Source organism: Mesocricetus auratus, unplaced genomic scaffold (genome assembly GCF_017639785.1).
Source record: "Mesocricetus auratus isolate SY011 unplaced genomic scaffold, BCM_Maur_2.0 Super-Scaffold_100015, whole genome shotgun sequence".
In the NCBI taxonomy this organism is placed as follows: domain Eukaryota; kingdom Metazoa; phylum Chordata; class Mammalia; order Rodentia; family Cricetidae; genus Mesocricetus; species Mesocricetus auratus.
Window position 1 is genome coordinate 58,233,121 of NW_024429198.1, and position 16,521 is coordinate 58,249,641.

Consider the following 16,521-nt stretch of genomic DNA (forward strand, 5'->3'; position numbering starts at 1 on the left):
CTGGATAAGAAGAAGCCAACAGGACCAGTCAGCTGGCAAAAGGAAGGGCAGGTCTCCTCCTCTGATGACAACTGGCTCCTGTTCTCACAAATAGCCGGCTTTCTCCACCACTAACTCCGAGAAGCCTGTGTGTCTAGTTTCACACTCTGAACATGTACAGCCTTGATTAAATCACTGACCTTTAATTTTACCAACAGTAAAGTTAATTCAACAAAAGATTTCCCTGCATTCTTCAAGCAACTGTGACATGATTACAACAGTGAACAGGCCTGAAAGGATTCATGTGAACCATGTCTCCTTCTTCAGGTCCACTGTCAAGCGATACACTTGAGTCACTGAAGAAATAACTTCGACCTCAGTCAACAAAAGTATAAGCAGTTCTTGCAAGAGTCTGTATGACAGCCGATGGCTTCTAGGGTTCAGAGAGAGTCAATTTTCTTCAAAGGTGTGTCCTCTAGTATGTCTACCATCTTTTACACAGAAATACACAGGCTTCACAATCTGGACTCTATAAATGATTGTCCAGCAGTTTAAAGAATACAAAGTTGGGGTAGGGAGGGAGGGTGTGTATGGGAGGAGTTAGGGTAAGCAGTGGGCAGTGAATTTTATCAAGATACATCCTGTGGAATTCTTAAAGAATTGGTTGAAATGTTATATTAAAGCAAAGTGATCAGCATTAAAGTTTAGTTGGGCAGGAACTTTCAGCTCCAGCCCCAAGAAGCTATTCCTGTTCTGGGGTTAAAGACCTACAATCCCAGTCCTACCCTCAACATGGCAAAAATTAGTGTCATAATTACAATGGCTCTTTAATATCCCATCACTGGTTTTTAGACAATTGACTAGGTTTCTTCAAGTTGTTTCTTTTCCAGGTGCTGAAATCTTCCTCTCATCTGGATTACAGGAGCACAGACAAGGTGGCAGAGTTGGGGTGTGATTGAATGTCCTCTCAGACACCTGGTGTGTGACTATCGGGTAAGGAGAGAAATTCCACGGTTTCTGCGTGTTGAAGCGCAGCTCTCATTCTACCATCTTGGTAGCTTCTGAATCACCAACTATGAAAATGTTGTGAAGGAAGTGACAAAATGAAGAGTAACACCAAGCTCCCTTTCTCTCTTCTTGTATCGTATTGGGCTTTTCAAACTTAGTTGTTGTTCACTTGGTAGAGATTTCCCTAGTTCTTAATGCCTAGGGACTTAACTTTAAAGTTTTTAGCATAGCTTTAAGAATACCCTATAAAAATCAGTGCTTTATTTCTTACAGCTAAGATCTACTTATAAGTGTGTATTATGTCTTTCTGGGTCTGGGTTACCCCACTTTGGATAATTTTTTTCTAGTTCCATCTATTGGCTTGGAAATTTCATGATGTCAGTGTTCTTACCACCTGAGTAGCACTCCATTGTGTCAACGTAGACATTTTCTTTATCTTTTCTTTGGTTTATTTTGTTTCTAGTTTCTTCTGTAAAGAATAAAGGTGCTCTAAACAGAGTTGAGCCAGTGTCCTTGCAGTGGTGGAGTGTCCTTTGTGTATATGCCCAGGAGTGCTGTCGCTGTGTCTTGAGGTAGACCAATTCCCGATTTTATGAGAAACTGCTACGTTGACTTCCAAAGTGACTATACAAATTTGCACTCCCATCAGCAATGAAGGAGTGTTTCACTACTCCATGTCATAATCAGCATGAGCTGTCACTTATTTTTTGTTCGTTTTTTTTTTTTTTGTTTTTTATCTTCACCATTCTTACATGTTTAATGATGGAATCTCAAATTCATTTTGAGTTGCATTTTCCTTTTGACTAGGGATGTTGAACATTTATTGAAGGATTTCTTGGCCATTTGAGACTCCTCTGTTGAGAATACTCTGTTTATATCCATTTTTTCAATTGTCTTATTTTGTTCCCTGGTGTCTAATTTCTTGAATTCTTTCAGGGTGGAGTTGGTGAAAATCTTCCTCTATTCTCTAGGCAGCTGTTTTGTACTATTGACAGTGTCCTTTGCCTTACAGAAGGTTTTTCAGTTTCATTAGCTCCCATTTATCAATTGTCTATCTTAGTGACTGTGCTACTGTTGTTCTGTTCAGCAATTTGTCTCCTACTGTGCCGATGTGTTCAAGGCTATTCCCCACTTTCCTTTCTATTAGGATAATTGTATCTGGATGTATATTAAGGTCTTTTGATCCATTTGGACTTGAACTTTGTGTAAGGTTATAGAAATGGATCTACTTGCATTCTTCTACATGCTAAAATCCAGTTATACCAGCACCACTTATTGAAGAGGTTTTCTTTTTCCCTTTTTATATTTCTGACTTTTTCATCAAAAATTAGGTGTCCATAGGGATGTGGATTTATGTCTGAGTCTTCAGTTCATTTCCATTGATTAACTAGTCTGTTTTTCTATAATACAGTTTGAAATCAGGGATAGTGATACCTCCTGGAGTTCTTTCATTTTAAACAGTTGATTGTTTTGGCTACCCTTGGTTTTTTGTTTTTCTTTTTTCCCATACGAAGTTGAACAAACACTTTTCAATGTCTGTAAATAATTTGTGTTCTAATTTTGATGAGATTTCAGTGAATTTGTACATTACTTCTGGTAAAATGCCTATTTTTACTATGGTAATACCACCAATTCATGAGCATAGGAGATCTTTCTGTCTTCTGATAGCTTCTCCAAATTCTTTTTTCAAAGACAGGAAGATTTTGTTGTACAAGTCTTTCATTAGCTTGGTTATAGTTACCCCAAGATATTTTCTGTTATTTGTGGCTTCTCTGAAGGATGTTTTCTTGATGTCTTTCTTATCCCACTTGGGATTTCTGTATAGGACAGATATTGATATTTTTAAGTTAATTTTGTATCTAGCTACTTAGCTGAAACTACTTATCATTTGTAGTAGTTCCCTGGTAAAACTTTTGTGTTCTTTTACATATACTGTACTATTATCTGCAAGTAGGAATACTTTGAGTTCTTTCTTTCCAATTTGTATCTTCTTGGTCTCATTTACTTATCTTATTGCTCCAGTTTAAACTTCAGCTACAAAAAAGAATAAACATGGAGTGAGAAGTCTTGTCTTGTTCTTTATTTTAGTGGAATTGCTCTGAGTTTCTCTCCATTTAGTTGGATATGGCTATAGTCTTGGCATTAATGGTCTTTAGTTATGTTTACTTATGTGGACTGTATACTTGATCTCTCCAAGACTTTTATCATGAAGAGGTGTTGGATTTTGCTGAAGACTTTTCAGTATCTAGTGACATGAACATTTCATTTTTGTTTCTTTCTGCTTGTTTATATGGTGGACTGCACTGACAGATTTTTCAAATATGTCATCCCTGCATCTCTGGGATGAGGCCTATTTGATTGTGGTGGATGATCTTCTTGCTGTGTTCTTGGATTCAGCCAATATTTAATTGAGTATATTTTTCTTCAATGTTCATGAGGGAAACTGGTCTGTAATTGTCTTTATTTTTTCAATCTTTGGGTGGTTTTGGATATCAGAGTGACTGTGTCCTCATAAAAAGAATTTGGCAATCATCATTTTGTTTCTATTTTGTGGAATAGTTTGAGCAGTATTAGCATTAGCTGTTCTTTGAAAGACTAGCAGAATTCTGTGTTAGAACTATCTTGCCCTTGGCTTTTTAAGGTTGGGAGACTTTTAATGACTACTTTTATTTCCTTAGGGATTATACGTCTTTTAAAATTGTTTATCTATTGGGCCTTGAGTAGTAGATCAGTATTTATCCCTGGCATACAAATGGACTTTGGGTGCCCATCCCAGAATGATAGATGCACTCTCACCCTGGACTCTTGGGGGAGAGCCTAGGCCCTGCCCTGGATAAAATGACAGACTATGGACACCCCATGGAGGGCCTCACCCTCTCTGGGGAAATGAGAGTGTATTGGGGGGGTTGGTGGGTGGGCATGGGAGGAAGAGAGGGAAAGGGAGAGGGACCTGGGATTGACATGTGAAGCAAACTTTTTTTTAATTTAAAAATAAAAACTGTTTATCTTATCTTGATTTACTGATATTCAAACAAAATAACTTATAAAAGGCAGAGTTTATTTTGGCTCACAGTTTGAGGGTCCTGTCTATCTTGGAAGAAAAATCAAGACAGCAGGAGAGGGAAGTAGCTCAACCTTTTGGGTCCATAGCCAGGAAGCAAGGAGTGATGAATGCTGGATCTCAAATTGTTTTCTCCTTTTCTTACTCAGGCCATGACTCTGGTCCACAGAATTATTTACTTATAGTGAGTGGATCTTTCCTTCTCAACAACACTAACCTAGACAATTCCCTATCAATTTGTGTCAAATCTTTTTTCCTGGGTGAGTTAGATTATATCAAGTTGACAACACTTACCTTCACAATAACTGTGTTGCACTTGTTTCCCATATCACTTTAAAAACTGTTATTCTTCAATTAACAAAAATTAACTGATAAAAGCCTGTCTCTTTTTAAGGAGCTTAGCCTTAGTCAGCATGTTTTGGCAGGCACTGGGTATCAACAATGGAAAACCCTGCGATATGTGAATTAAACTAAACCAAGCAGGTGGATGGCTCCTGGATGATTTCCCAAGAATACACCAAAGGGCACAGGATGACATGGCTGCTGATACCTCTATCTCAAATTCATCTGCTGGGTGGAAACACAATATAGTTCTCTGCCCACTATTGACTAAGGCAGACAACAGTGTCTACTGAGCTGAGCAGATATTGCATGTGTCTTATAAATGAAGTTCTGAAACTGACAATTCTCTAATCTCCCTGAATCTAAAGTCTGACTCATCTGTCACTGACCCTGCCTTTCTGACACTAGATACATTGAGATATTCATGGCTTCCCATTGCTAAGCTGTGCCACCTGGCTCAATGAACCTCTTATCCTATCAGCCCGGTGTTTCTTACCTTTGTGAAGGATAACAAAGGAAGCAACAATTTAGTAAGCAAACAAACAGGAAACAGAAACAGAGGTCCAGATGGCAAACTTATCACTTATTAACAGTTGCTTTGGACTTTTCCTTCTTATTAGACAACACTGAAGTTTTGCTTTCTCAACTTTGAAGTTTAGAAATTGTAACCACATGCACGTACAGCTTATGCTTTTAGGAATAGGATTTTGCCTTTCAAAAAGCTCGTCTTTCACAAGCCCTCAAGCCTGGGGCAGATTGAGCCTAGTCCTGCTGCTTGGGTCAGAGCAGAACAGATCACAGAGGCTTGCCTCCTGCCACTCCCGCTGTGCAGTCTGTGAAAGCTTGCAGAGCCCAGTCCTCAGACTACAGGCGAGCACTAGGCCGGAGGTTCTTTTAAGTTCTAAAAGAAAATCTTAGTTTTTCTGTCATTTTATAAAACATTTTATTCTAAATAGTTGCTATCTGAAAATTTTCCATTTCATTAGATCTCTTCAACATATCATGTAGGGAATAATGTTAACAATGACTGAATACTTAAGGACGCAGTATCTACAAAAGAAGTTTTTCCCATGAGCACATTTTAGGAGTGCTGAGTGATTTATCAGCATTTACAGGGAAGTTTACCAGCTTCAACAGCTATAGAAACTTCGGAAAAGGAAGGGTGGCCTGCAGCACCCACCAGACACAACCAGTGTGAAGTTCTACAGTCAGGTACAGATACTGGGTTATCAACAGTTCTTAGTTCATTCTGCGCACGTGTGCCCAAGAGTAGGATGGCTTCATGACCTTTATTGTCTGTACATGTCTATCCTTTTGGGAGAATGTGGAACATATGGCCCTGAGAAGACATTATTTCTTAATTAATAAAATACTTACCAACACCAAAATGCCTAAGGCCACTATATGTCAAATGAGAAAGCCAATTTCCTTAAATCTAAACTAATTGTAATTTAGAAAGTACAAAGAAAGAAATAATGAATGAAAGGAGAGGAAAGACTTAAACTAAGGCATGGCTAAGACAATTCTTATGTATACCTCCACAAAGCCAAGTACCACCCAGACGACTTGCTATCTTTTCTCATTACCAAACCCAGCCACTGAGCTCCCAAATATAATTAAAGTCAATCTGTTCAAATGAGAAAAACTAAGCTGTGAAATTAAGAGCATAGGGAAAGCATAATAACGATAAACCAATGAATTTTAGGAAAATAACATTACAGAAAGGGAGACTGAAAGGAAACGTGAAGAGCCTGTGTTTGAGGGTGGTGTAGGAATTTGTTGATTCTCTTGATTGTTGTTTGGTTTGACTCTGACATTTTTTTTCCATTGCTACCATTTGCCCATCATTCAGAGCTATGTCTCACAAACCATTCTACATTGTAAAGGGAAAAAAGGCAAATATGAACAGCACTACTAGGTATAAGATAACATCATCAGGCTGACATACCATGATGTACTTTCTCATTGCTTTAACCTCTGTGAATAAGAGAGAGGCTTCCCTTTTGGTAATAGCTGAAGAGTTAAGCCACTGTTACAGTGCTACCTAGGGGCAAGACACATTGTCTTGCCTGTCCTGTTGTAGATTGTATTTCTAAATGGGGAAAATAACACTACAGTGCACAAAATGAAGTATAGGATACACACTGACACACATGAGGTTGGCGAGATAATACCTTCATCTCACTAATTTACAGATTTTCCAGAATTATTGTAACTTGTTAAAGGTGACTTTGAGCATTATGATCCTGCCATCTGGGTGTGAACTAGATACATTTCCACAGTCCTCACAAAGCTCACACTTCTTTTTCCATTAAACCGTATAGTACTCTCTATGACCCTGACAGTTTCTTGATGGGCATTCATATGTGATAAGGCTTCACATGATCATAAGACAGACAACAGAAGGCATGGTATGAATTTTGGACAATCTGGCTTTCTTTTCTTCAGAGACTTACATGGTGATCAGAAGCTAGGGAAGGCTGGAGAAGTGAAACACATGTTTCTTTGATTTCTTTCAAGGTGAATTAATAATTTTACCTCATGCATTAAACAGGCTATGACTAGTTTTCCCATTACAAGCATTTTTGACAGCTCTATGTGAACTAGGAGTCTGGATGCCACATCTCAAAGATTGCTATGCTAAGCTCTCAGAAAAGTATTTATTTCCTTTATTTGTCCTTACACGGGGGCTTCCAGTGTCTCATGTTCACATGGACAGAGAAGGCATTTTCACAGGGCTAAAGACATGGAGTGCCACTACAGTCAAGCAAAGAACAGTTGTGGAATATTAGTTTAAGATGCTTTGCATTTATGCTGTGAATATTTGCTAAATGATTCACAGATGTTTTACATTCTCTTATGTTGCATTTGTTTAACTCTGTGAAGCTGTGTTACTTTGTCTAAAGCACCTGATCAGTCTAATAGAGAGTTTAACAATCAATGGCTAGGCAGGAGAGAGAAAGAGGCAGGGCTGGCAGGAAGAATAATAGGAGAATAAATAGGAGAAGAAACCTAGGCTCAAAATAAAGAGTGAATGTGAGAAAAAGGGGAGAAAGATGGTGGGGGTCAGCCAAACATCCTTGAACCAGTCAGAATAAGAAGGAAAGGTAAGAAGTCCAGAGGCAAACATAGTTAAAGAGAGACAGGATAGTTGTATTCAGAAAAGCTAGAAGGAAGCAATCCAAGCTAAAACTGGGCATTCATAAGTAAAATTAAGTCTCTGTGTATTTATTTGGGAGCTGGGTGGTGAGCCCCTAAAGAGCAAAAAAAAAAAAAAAAAAAAAGAAAGAAATCAACTACAGACAGTTGGTGGTTACCTTGAACAGCCTTGTTGTACCCAAACAGCTTTGGATAATCTTCTTTTTCCCTTGAGAGTCCTCCCTTGAGTTCCTTCTGTATTTTCTTCTCTGTAGGATGAGCTTCTAACCTCTAGACACCTTTCTTTTTCTCCCTCTAACTAAATGGACCTCACAATACCTTAAGCTAGAGATTTTAAAAGCACACCGTAAAGAAACTGAATAATTTCCTAAGCAACAAAAATGTCTTTCACCATGCTTTTAAAAGTTGAATAAACGTAACCCAATGCTATGGACCCTACATAAAGTCTTGTGATTATTTGTGTGGAGCATGCAGTCCTTATCGCATAGACTCTGCTACTGTTGCTCTCTTACTATAAAAATCCTACGAAAGACTTAGACGTATAATCAGCTGGCAGAGTCTCATCTTCCTTCCACATATGTAATCTCCCATCAACAGATTAGGGGTTAGTTTCCACCTTCCAACAATTCATTTTCTACAAGTACTTGGACAGAATGTGGCTATTTGCTATTTGTGTGACACACATTTCATATGTAAATTGAGTCCATCTACATCAGAGTGGACATTGATTTGATACAAGAGATGCTAATCAAAATGACTTCAAACACTGTAGTACAGACGATATCCTCGTTACTGTCCTAGAGATTCCAGAGAGAGCCACGCTCAATATTTTCAGAATACTGGGCTGAGTGGGGCTATCCACCTTTCAGGGTTGGCCCAGCAACAATGGCCTTGGAGTACCTGAAAATGGGTTACCAGGGAAGCACACCAATGGGTTACTTCTGTCTGTCTGTCTGTCTGTCTGTCTGTCTATCTATCATCTATCTACAGTTACTGGAAAGTTGTAAGGAGGGGGTGGCAATAAATATACATTTTCCTTTTCTATCCACTTTTCTAGGTTGTTTCATCAGCAAGTTTTAAAAAGTGCCTTCTCTGTAAATGGCCCCTTCTTGCTGAGTTAGCCAAAGTGCTTTCCATACATTATCTCTTGTTTGTCCTCACCTATTCCTCAGAGTTTGGTAGATGTCAATGATTGCCCTTTTTAATTTTTTTTTAACTTGAAGGGGAAACTTGGATTAAACAGTTGAAAGAATAGACAAGTGATGTTTTTCCAAGATGGTATGTAGAGGCGGAATCCCCTTATAACAAAAAGCGAGTGGAAAGGAAGGGAGGAAAGCAAGGGGGAGGGAGGCAGAGAGCCAGAGACAGAGACAGAAAGACAAAGAGTTTGCTTATTGAGAATGCCAAAAGACTATTTTTCCATGTTTGTACCTGTTTTGACTATGAAACTTTTTTGTTTTGCATGCGCAAAAACCACAATTCTTACATATGTGACATTGAACTAAGATTCGAGAAAACCCCACTCTTAGATTGATTAGAACTTCCTGATTGTGGGGGGTAGGGGTGCTGCAGATACAGAGCCAAGTTATCTGTGACTGTTCCCCTTAATCTTCTAATCCTCCTGCCTCTGCCCTTGTCTCTGTCTCTGTCCCTGCCCTTGCCCCTGCCTCTGCCTCTGCCTCTGCAGCACATCCTATGGGTATATTCCTCTGAAAACGACTAGTTTCCTCCGTTTCATTCATTATCCTCAGTGTCAAACATAATGACCTTGTGATTTTCTGGTAAAATCTTTTGGGATGTATTAATTTAATAGACCCCTAGCTTCCATCAACTTCAAGTTAAGTATGTCATCATATAGCATCCAAGACCTACAGCAAAAATGTCCATTCTTTGCTGTAAACTGCTTACCTGATATTCCTATAATGCATTTGAAAAATGCCTGATTATATGATTTTATTTCGGTCTGTGAATACAAAATTTTTGAAATCTTTACCATGTTAGAACATGTTATGTGTTATAAGGCCATAGTTGCTTTTTTTGACTTCAGAATAAACTCTCTCTCTCTCTCTCTCTCTCTCTCTCTCTCTCTCTCTCTCTCTCTCTCTCTCTGTGTGTGTGCGCGCGTGTGTGTGTGTGTGTGTGTGTATGTGTGCCTCTGCTCAATCTCTCTTGTTTTGAAGTTGAATCCTTGTATCAACAATGCTAGGCATAATTCAGTGAAACTGGAAAGGTCCCCTAACTAGTCTTCCTGTGTCCTCTGCTCCCCAACCCGACCTTAAGTCATGACAATGAAACTACAAAAGCCAAAGCTGAGCTCCACTCAGAGCCAGTTATAAAACTAAGAACAACACACCGACCCTCTCCTGCCCTGTCACCCAAAGGCTGCTTAAGAAAACATTTGCTATAAGTGATGCAGATATACACCTAAAAGAAAAAACTACCACACAGAGACTGAGAACACCTGAAAAGGAAGTCTTGTTGGCTTTTTCACACACAGGTCATTATTAGGATATAGCCACATCCTTATCAGCTTGTCCCTCCTTCACTGATGCTGAAAATTCAGGGTTATCCTTCAACTGAAGGCTCTTTATTACATACATTGATTGTATGTGTGCACACACATGTGTGCCAAGGTGTGAAAGTGAGGGTCAGATGTTTCTACCAGGTCCATGCTGGGCATCAAACTCAGGTTGGAAGGCTGGATAACAGATGTCTTTACATACTGAGACATCCTATCAGCCTTCACTTGAAGTTGTGATTAAGTGTATACATGTGCTTTCCACTTACCTACCTGTCTGTTCCAGTAGTGTCAGAAGAAAGTTTTCCATGCTAAACGTGCCTGAAGTTCAATTTCTAGAATTCAAGTTCACTAAATGACTTGCTTTCTGTCTTCTCTGTCAGTGGGCGTATATAAACACACACATACACACACACACACACACACACGCACACGCACAAACACATACACACACACTCTTGACATCAACATGTTGACATTTCTGCCTTCATAATTTTTAAATTCATGTGTTTAGGTATCTATGCTAGTCTACTTTCTTTCTTTTTTTATTTAGTTATTTTTGCTGTCTTGCTTCTCAACATTTTTTCACAATGATAAATACTGAAACATTTTTATATACTTAGTCCTTCCATTAAATTGTTGAGGTTATGGTTAGTGTGCTCTAAACTAGTGGCTTCCATTGCATAGAGGTGGTTCTCTATCTTCCTAATGCTGAGGCCCTTTAACACATTTCCTCATGTTGTGTTAACTGCCAACCATAAAATTACTTTTGTTACTACTTCATAACTGCAATTTTACTACTGTTGTGAATCATAATGAACACTTCTGTGTTTTCTGATGGCCTGTGGAGGTCATGACCAAAGGGTTAAAACAATTCATATGAGACTAGATTATCAACTTCCCCTTCTCAGGACTGAGTCATTAAACTTCTGTGTGCTGGGGCCTCAATCAGATCTTACCAGATAGGATTATCCAGTTTTCTTTACAGTGATGGCAAATAAGGAGCTACTAATGTGAGAATATTTTCACAATGCTGTTTCTTAGGAAACATTCCAAGTGAGTAAAAGTTAATGTTTAAGAAAGATAAATTTTAAATTCAGTATTATTAAATTAGCTTAAATTTTTAAATTTGAATACATTTTATAATCATACTTATATTTTAAAATTCTAATACTATCAATTAAAGAATATTTAAATATAATTGTAATGTATATAATTTTTACTCTATATTAATTCACTATTAAAGCATAACTTAGTGTGGATTATAATAATTAGAAAAATAGTTGTTAAGATAATTGTCTATTTGAATAGCTGGAGAATAAAAATCTGAAGAAAATGGTTTACTCTTTAAATATTTTTAAAATAATTCAAAACTCAGAATGCAATAATAATTATCTCAAATAACCCAAGTGAAAAGCTGAAGCCTTAATTAAGAAAAGATTTTATGTATTTTATTACTACATTCTGGGTTATTTAATGAAGATTTATTGTTTTTGAGGTTTTCCTTTTAAATTTCTTAAAGCTGTTTAGCCTAAATTCCTTCAGTATTTGTTGCAATTGGATTTTATCATCATTAATCTAAATTGGAACTATTATAATTTTTTGGGGATGATGATTAAAATCATCAGCACCTTGCATGCTGGTTTGATGGATTCTCTGCTGGATTACTTCATTTCCTAATTTCCCAGTTCTCAATATCTGTCAAACTAAATTTACTACCAAATGGCCAAGTCCCAAACAGCGAATGAGAACGGGCAGCTGCAGCACAACGACCCGAGATGTGCTCAGTCCCTTTCTTATCCGTAGAGAGAGCAGGGTCACATTGACAATTTTTTAAAATTCATTTATTCTTCTGCAATTTCACCATTCTGTGTAATGTTCTCTGATTAAAATCCACCCATCCCTTTTCCACCTTCTTCTCCTTTCTTTCCCACTAAATCCCCTTTTCTTTTCAAGTCTTCCTCCTACATTGATCATGGAGCTGGTCTCTGTTTAAAGTGACTTGCCTTGTGTGCATACTGTTCTCATCTGGCTTAGATAAGTAATGCTATCATTAATGGACACTGTGTGAGTGTGTGTGAGTGTGTGTTTCCTCCTTCTTTGCAGTTCTTATGAGAGACAGGTGCTTTGTGAAAGGAATGAAGCTCAGAAGGAACATGAAAACAAACTAGGATGTTTTAGAAAGTGCCCTCTGCCTCTAATCACATTGTTGACAAGGTGTCACAGTTACAGCGAAGAAAGAATCCTGTCATTTCGGTCCAGCAGTCTCAACCCCTGTCCCGCCTATAGAGCATGCACTGACTTGAGGACCACAGTTCCTTGCTCTCACACAGATGCACTGTGTGTTCGGCTCCTCTGCCTCTCTTCTTCCTCTGTATATTTGTAACCCTCCTTGGCCTTTTGCTTGTTTGGGATGCAGCTTTGTGTTATGTTTCAGGTATAAACTTCACCATGACACTGTATAGAGATGACATCCCCTAAATTAATTAGATCCCACTCTATTTAGAATCTATTACATCACTAAGGTTATTCCCTCATTTCTATACACATGGGCCGAACATCATCTGTCAGAAACATTTGGACCAGAAGTCTTCAAGATTTGAGTAATTTCACCTCATATTTTAAGCATTTGCATATACAAAATGGGAGTAGACCTCACGACACAATATAAAACATGTTTTTATTTTACGTAAGCTTTCTGGGTCCATTTGTTTGTATGCCTTTTCATCTGTCTCTTCTTTGAACAAATATTTACCGAGCACTCATTCAGTATTGGTTGTTATTTCTTTTATAAAGGCTGGAGAATGTCAGTACGAAAAAGGCCAGAGCTCTACTTTCATGAATACTGTGATCCAGCAATGCAGGGCAAATAGAAACGTATGCAAGCAACAACATAATGCAGTCATGGTTGCTATGTGGAGGAGTAATGCTGGAGTACAGGGGCAGTGGACACTGAAGGCTGCTCTGCACTGTATGTTGAAGGATGGTTGGGAGGAGAGCACATGTACCAAAAATTCTGAAAGAACTGAAGTTACATCAACTGAGACTTGGACAGGACATTGTTCCATATTTTAAGCAGTTGTTATTTAGAAGGGTCATAGGAACTACACTGACAGTCCCAGGTATCCTTTATTCTCTCTATGTAACTGAGTGTGGATCTGGCCATGTGCACTTTCAAGCTGAAATGCATGTTCACACACAGCACCTGGAGAAATAAGCCACGGGCATTTCTCTGGGACTGGACAGTGTGAATCAGTGTTGGGAGAGGTCGTCCTAATACTGCTCTATTTTCAAGGGGCAGCAAACATGCTCAGCAGAGAGAAAGAGAATGAGGGAGGTGTGGGGTTGAGGACATGTCCTGATTTGACTTTTCATGTCTTTGAAGGATAAGTTATCATTTCTACTGATGAAGCCAATGGAAAATCAGGTTTATTGTATGGAGGGTGGTTGGTAAATCAGTTGGGATTGGCAGAATTCAAAACACCCATGAAACACCTGAGCACAAGTGTCAATTATGAACTACATACAAAAAATGAAATGTATCCATTCATCTTAATAAATATTTATTGATCACATGTATTACCTCAGAAAGATATGATATAAGTTCTAAAGACACAGCTATGTCATTTAGGAATTTTCAATATACAGAGAAAAAATTCAATATATATACAATATATACATAATATATATTTTGCCCAAAATGATGGTCGAGGAGAGATGTTTCCTTGTTTTTTATTCCTATCCCAGTGATAGGTTCATATCTGAAACAATTGTAACAAATGATATTAATTAAAGGAAAGGATATTGCTATGTTTATTTTGAATAATTTCATAATACAGAAATATCCTTACCTTAGCCTCTTGAGTGGCAGAATTATAGCTAGGCCACCATCTATATTTATTCATTTTATTATTTCTTAACATATAGGTTCTTTGTGACTTAAGAATGGTTGTAAGCATATAAATACCTGAAGACAGAATTTGTGTGTTCTGTAGACAGTCAGATTTCTGAACTGGTGACAATTTTGATCTGGAAGCAACAATTTTGGCTAGAGATTGCTTGTTCACCATATTCTATACCTCCCTGGATAACATTTTTTCCTTCTGGGAGCAAGGCATAAGTACCACCCCTAGAGAGACAGCAGGGAAGAATGGTGTGATAGAGTCACAGAAGGTACTTGTTAGGTTATGGTCTATCTCAGACAATCTGATTCTATGGCTCCTTGGAGAGGCATGGAGTCAGGTAGACGGGGTCTTCTCAATTCTCAACTTTTGCGGGTTCATTTCCCATTTTTTCAGAAAGAGTCTCTTGTGTGCCCCTTTTGGGATGAAGTTTTTCCTGATGACCACAAAGCAATAACCTATTGGGGTAGTAGAAAAGACTCTCTACTCTTGCTTGGAGTTAGTAGAGAGAGAATTATGGCAGCATTGATTTTTTTTGGCTCAGACCTGAAAAGTATGCCATAGTTAGTGAAGTCAACCATAGGCTTTAGGGTATATCTTGCTAATTTTTGAGACACTGTTTAAAATGTTTTGTTTCTGAGATTTTAAGAAGACAGTATTAAAAGTGCTTGACAGATTTGTCAGATGTTTGAATCTGCATATATTGGTGATTGACGTACAGTTGTTTTGTGCCAGTGTTTAGTGGGTCACTTGTCCTCCTACCCCATTTATAGATTCCGCATATCTAGAATTAGTTAACTATCGGTTGATAGCATTTCAGAAGATAAGCAAACATAAAAAGAATAAAAATAGAAATAATTGGGTCTCCATAGAACAGGTACACACAATTTTCTTGCTAGTGTTTCCTAAGTCACATAGCATAAATTTCTTGTAAATAGCATTAGTGTAGTAAATTCAGGTTACTGGACACACATAGACAGCTAGTAAGAATTATGTGTAGACAGTCATTGGTGTACATCAATGGTCATCCTTGGAAGGTTTGAAGTCAAATCTTTATAGGCACCAAGGAAAGACTAATTTATTTTGTCCTTACTTTCTTTTTCTTCTCTTTCTTTATGACTTCTTCCTCTTCTCCCTCCCACCTTTCTTCTTTCTTTAAAGTAGGTCTTTCTGTAGTTTTAAAGTTAAGAATGTGATGGTATAATGTTTGCCTCTAATATGTAAACATGAGTGTAATCTTATTTCTTTTTTCAGCAGAGGAGATGGAAACTAAGCCCACATATTCCTTCTTACCTCTATCAAACACTACATAAATTCAGATCATTATCATCTTCTCTTTTGAAATAATGTGAAACAAAAGAAAAATGAATGTAACAGCAATTTCATGTCTAAACGAAAGTCAAGAATAAGAAATATATTTATACAAAAATATTTTGATGGTTCATTTTAGCCTCGTGATTTTTTTCTAAACATATTGCATTATTAAACTACCCTATGTGAATGATGTAATACACTCAGATACTACTTTTATACCATGACCATCATTTTTTCATATGCCTAGAGAATATTTGACTTTAGAAATTGTCATTTGATGGTGTCTGTCCTTCAACGTCATTGTCCTTGTCAGGACCACACAAATTCCAATGATTCTTCAGTGGCAAAAGCAAAGACTTATCTTTGTATTTCAAGGCAGGCCAATACTGTAGATACACTTTTTAAAAAATAGAACTCTTTAAGAGGTTGATATGGACTCTGCTGAAATTGTTCCAAAATTTAACTTCTAATTTAGCCAAATGTGTTACAATAGTTTATGCTGCACTTGTAATAATAATTCTTAATGATACTCTCCAATAAATATTCTGTGAGCAAATTTCTAGTTTGAAGTTTATTTGCTGGTGAACTCCTTGTTATGGATGGATAGGGTCAGCCACTCTACCTGCAGTATACTAAGGCAGCAAACAGTGTGTTCATTCCTTGTTCAGAAATAAGCATACCCCAATTGCTGTTGTACTATTCCAGTTTGAACTTTCATCCTCATGGCTTCTGCCAATATTCACCCATGGGTTTTTGTTCACACCTACTGTGTTTGAATTCAGACCTATGGGGTGTCGCCTAGTGAGTGAAAATCTGAATGTGAAGAAATAGTAACTGCAGGAAGTATCAGTTGAAAGGGCTGTCAAATATTACCATTGTTCATCACTTTTGAATTTTAAAATTTTGTTTTGGATATCTTCTTTAACAAAAAAAATAGAGGATTCATAGAATGTTGAGGTATTTTTTGGAGCACCAAGCATCCAATCTGACATACATAAGAGATTTACTGAAGACTGGATTAGCACAGCAAAACAAAAGTCATAGTGGATTTAGGGCTTCTTATTAGCAACAGGACTGATTCACGATTATGATAGTGTATTCTCAGAGGTCCTGAGAGAAACAACAGAAATAAAAGGAGGTTGAGTCTGTGGAGAACCTCAAGTGGCATCTAGGATAGACCTCCTCAACACCAGAAAATGCTGTAACTTTTTCATGTTGTAGCAATAGACATGGACTGC